Raw genomic sequence first — 5,283 nt, 5'->3', positions numbered from 1 at the left:
GGTTTTCATAAAGCAAATGAATAGGTGTGACTAAGAACACTGTAAAATCACACTTCCTAATAAGGAAATGGCTATAATTTAAATAAATCAATAACATACAAAATTTTATTAAATCACATAAATAAGAACATGACAACAATAATTTTTTAATTTTATATTCAGAATAAATCTTTATATTTATCAATTATAGATATTTGATGAAGTTATTATGGTGTTATACTGTTGTACCAACCTGGCAGAATCAAGTATTAACCGAGAAGGAAACCCGATGTTAAAACTTTAGGTTTTATAAGGTCGATAGAACATCATATTGACCGAATCATTAAAGATCCTTAAATTTTCATGTAAGATATGAAATTTGCTTGCAAAGGGATGGGATTATATTATATTTTTCAAAGTAACAACCTTCGGTATTAATTATGACGTCACATTGATTATGATGTCATGAACACAAAAATCATCCTTTTTTCCTTTCCCACTTTTGGCATTTAAAATCTAAGAAAAAAAAAAAGAATTTTAATATTTACTTCAGTAAGAAAATATCTGTAAATTTCCGAACTGAGCGAAAATATGTTTGTAATGCTAATATTAGCCTGATTACTTATAGTTAGGTAAAAAATATAAAGATACCATTTAACTAGCCAGAGTTTCCTCTGGCCCTGACACCATGTCTGGTGTAGGGCCAGAGCGCACTACTATATGAAAACGTGGAATTATCCGACATCGTTTGGTGTCGCTAAGAATTTGGTGCAAATACAATACAATCGGGTGTGACATAACACCTACCTTACATATCTGGATAAATGAGATATTTATTTACCCAAGAACACCCATTTAGTCCCATCTAAATGTTTTGTTTCGTCCGTATAGACCCTCGCTTTACGCTAGTCAAAATTTCATACTGTTGACCCGCCATTTTGTAAGTGACAGTACCACTAACCACCTGAATCGGAACGAAATGGACCGAAAAGACCACGTATCATTTATTGTGTTTTTCTTCTTAAATAGTTTAAATTAAGAAAACTAAGCTTCGTATTTCCCAAAACCTGTTATATTCAATTCAAAAATTCATTATTTATCAATTATAAGCGGTAAAATATATAAAAATAAATGTTGCATTTTTTTTCTTTTCGCTCCATCGCGCCCTCATTAGGGTAATTATTCCACCCGCGACCTACATAGTTGACAATATGGTGTCGGATAATTCCACGTTTTCATATAGTAGTGCGCTCTGGCCCTACACCAGATATATGGTGTCAGGGCCAGAGGAAACTCGGGCTAACATTTAACATGGTTAATTCAATCGTTTATTTCAATATAAAAAGGTACAATAGAATAAAAATTTATGTTGCATTTTGCTAAAATTTTTGTATATTCACTTCTCTTTTCTTTGAATACAGTTGAAAAAAGGTAAACTTTTGAATGTTAGATCTATTACGTGTGATTATTATAATTCCCGGACAGTTTGACAGGTGTCTTCCCACTCAGCCAACATATCCTATTTTAACATTGGGGGTAGGAACAATAGAGAACAATAGGCACCAATTACAGGTAAGTTATAGCCTGTTTTGGAGAAGTACTTGATTCTCAGGTTACCTGTGTTACCGGTATTACCTGTGCTACATGCTGTTATCAGTTTGTAGATAATGTATACGAAATGTATATGTATCACAAATACTTTTATTATATTAAAAAATTAAAATAAAATAACTCAAATTTTCATAAATTACTGAAAATAATTCATTTTTCTATATCTTTCATTGTTAAAAATTTCACACTTTATCATAATTATTATGTTTTATAAATAAAACAGAAAATACGTTTGTTCAATTTTAACCTTTACATTGAAAGGTCACATTATCAATACGTTTAAGTCAACGTTACCTGTTTCATTGTAATATATAACAGGTATATATAATGTACTTAAGAGAAAACGATTAAAAACAAAACACTTTAAATCACATTTTAATAGTTCAAGTAAAACAAATCATGTATAATAGTGAAACTGATTGAATAATAAAGCACAAATCAGTATAATCCTAGAAAGCACGGATAAAGTTCACAATATCACCAAAGTCAATTAATCATATCGGCGGTTCTCATATATGCAGTCTTCACATACGAAATTATTCACGTAATAAATAGTTCAATCTTATTATTACAAAGAAATACTAGTCTATATAATTGTCACTTCCTTTAACACGAGTATATGGTAATCATAACCCTTGCAAGTTCAAGTTGCTTTATGAAATTGAATGTTAAATTACGCTTGTATATAATGTTTAGAATACACAAGTTCCATTTCTCAAAGTATATCATAAACACTTAGGTCCCTTTATGAAATTGAATGTTAATGTTCAGGAAACAGTAAGTGTTCAGAGAAAAATAACTAATGGATCTGGTAAAATGATTGGACCAAGGTGTATACTGTTTATTGTAATTTTGAGGGAATAACAATTGGTTGTTTTTGTGTTGGTTACATACACATACTCTTGTAAACAGTTTTGACTACATATCATTAAGTTTATGCCGTTAACTCTTTATGTGATTTTAACAAAATGCACCTTTATTTTTGTTGAAACAATAATTCCATTTGTAAGAATTAGTTGCTTATTATAAGATAGTAATCATATCTAATTGAAAGGGGAAAAAGAACAAGGGAAAAAATGATTGAAAGTACTCTGTATATCATTGTTACCTGTATATGGTGCATTTTTAATTATGAAAGATTTTTCCGTTATTTCATTTTTGAAGTGTTGTGTACTATCATTATTAATATAAGTAATAAATTATCAGTATATGTATTCTGTTATTAATACGTACACATGAATGTATATTTTTAAAGGTATTCTTAAACATTTTCATCACTTTTATTGTTAGTCACCTTTGAGTCCCAGGTATACGTATACTGAAACAGACTATACCTACATTTTCCACAGGTAAACTCAGGTAATGTTTATATAGCAAAAACAACATGTTGGCTGAGTGGGAATGAACCGTTTGACAGGTGCGAAAACGGCGGAGGACCGGTCTCTTTGAACGGAAATGGCCCAGGGCACGGCGTAAATAATTGCCCAAAGGAGATCAAAGCTTTGTCGTGCAGCAGTCAGACAGCTCCAGGACCAAAAATCTAGGTTATCCTCTTTTCAGCCGGAAAGATGCGATTCTCTATCTTGTAATGTGACATTTCATAATACCACAATTTCTTAATTCCTTGAACGGATAACAGCATGTCATGGCTTTCACTTTGTGTCTCACGATTTATGAAATTGTAGTTTTTGTAATCAAAGTTGGCTATTCAATACATTAATTTATAAACCATCTGGTTCATCTTTTAACAATAACAAGTCAACACGAAAAATAAACAAAAAAAAAAAAACAAGTCAACACTTACGTTTGTGGTAAATCCGTTATCCATGTCAGTTAAAGGGAAAGAAAAAATAATTTGATTTGAGGTACATGAAATCGTACGTTGAGCAGAAAAGGTTTTGAAATTGAAGGTGTGAAGGAAGCGTTGAATATGTAGCTTTTGAAGGTTTTATGTTAAAGTGTGTCTTTCCGTGCGTGTCATTGACGATTGTACAAGTGTGTTTAGTCGGTTATACTTTTGAACTTTAGAGATGGAGAGTTAGACACCAATGTTCGTAAAAGATTTGATATACCGGAAGTTGTCTCTGGTATTATTAACCGGGCGGACTGAATCTCAGCGAGAGATCCAGGGAAAATATTGCAGGCGCAATAAAACTATTCCGCCATTGTTTAAGTGCCAAATGTCAGTCTGCATGCCCACTTTAGTCAACATGATTTGTACAGGAGCCATCGGATTTTGTTTTCATGTATTTTAGTTGGCCATATTACAAAATAGTTATCGCCTTTTGTGTTCGGTTAACACGAGACTATAAGGACCTGCGATATCAAACTTTTGACCAGGTGTACCCCAATTGATTATTATCTACTGTACCCCGTAAAGTATTATCTCCCTATACTGAATATTATCCTTTGTATCCTTGTAACAGAGTTTCTTCCTCCATTGAATATTTTCTACTGTACCCCTGTAAAGGATGTGTCTACCCAAATTGATTATTGTCTACTTTACCTCAGTAAAATATGATCTACCCCCACTGAATATAATTTTTTTGTATCCCTGTAACACAATCCCCCCCCCCCCCCCCATTAAACATTTTCTACTGTACCTCCGTAAAGTATTATCTACCCCCACTGAATGCTATCTTTTGTATCCCTGTAACAGAGTTTCTTCCCCATTGAACATTATCTACTGTACCCTGTGTACCTGTAACAGAGTTTCTTCCCCGTTGAACATTATCTACTGTACACTGTGTAGTATTATCTACCCTATTGAATTAAGCTATTGCTTCCCTGTAACAGAGTTCTTCCTCCATTGAACATTATATACTACTGTAAGGTATGATTCTACCCCATATAATACTCATTTACTCACATTAAGTGAAATACTCATCTACCCCAATTATGTGCTCATCTATTCTCATAAGATACTCAATAAATTACACATCTTCTCTCATAAAATACGTAGCTACTCCCATTAAATACTTATTAACCCTTATAAATTCCGTATCTACTCCTATAAAATATTTACCCCCCCCCCCCCCCCCCCCCCCCAATAAAATACTCATCTACTCATACATATATTAATCTATTAATCTACCCCAATGAAATATTCATCTACCCCCATTCATTACTCATCTTCCCTTATAAAATATCCATCTATATTTGTTGACTACTCTCGAAATTTCCATGACAGTAAATACGCAACTTCATGTTTTACTCGTCAATACAATTAATGTGTATCATACCCAAATGTAAATTTTAACACAATAACCTGTGTTATTCCGCTCTCGGACCATGGTGTAGGTGAATATCGACATATCACTTGTCCTATTTAACTTTTTCTCGCGTGATTTGGGTCACGATATCGTTGGTTTACACTATTTGGAGTCCCATTGATGCCATGTCGTATCCAGAATGTGACAGCTACTGAAATTGTTACGTTTTCTCCATCCGTTGGAATATATTAACTTAAACTTGATAGCATATTATATGAAGATTTCCACAGAAACCAAGGAAAATGTACCAGACAGTATGTCTGAAATATGCCTTTCAAATCGGTAACTATTTGAATGTTACTAAAATGCCATTTTCATCCCAAAAATGACCAGTGCAACAGCAATGTCCTTTTATATTTTTGCATTACATAACATTACAAATACATCATTTTGATAAAAAAAATCACCATCAAAACATTCA

Source organism: Pecten maximus, chromosome 5 (genome assembly GCF_902652985.1).
Source record: "Pecten maximus chromosome 5, xPecMax1.1, whole genome shotgun sequence".
NCBI lineage: Eukaryota > Metazoa > Mollusca > Bivalvia > Pectinida > Pectinidae > Pecten > Pecten maximus.
Note: the sequence above shows the minus strand (reverse complement) of the source record.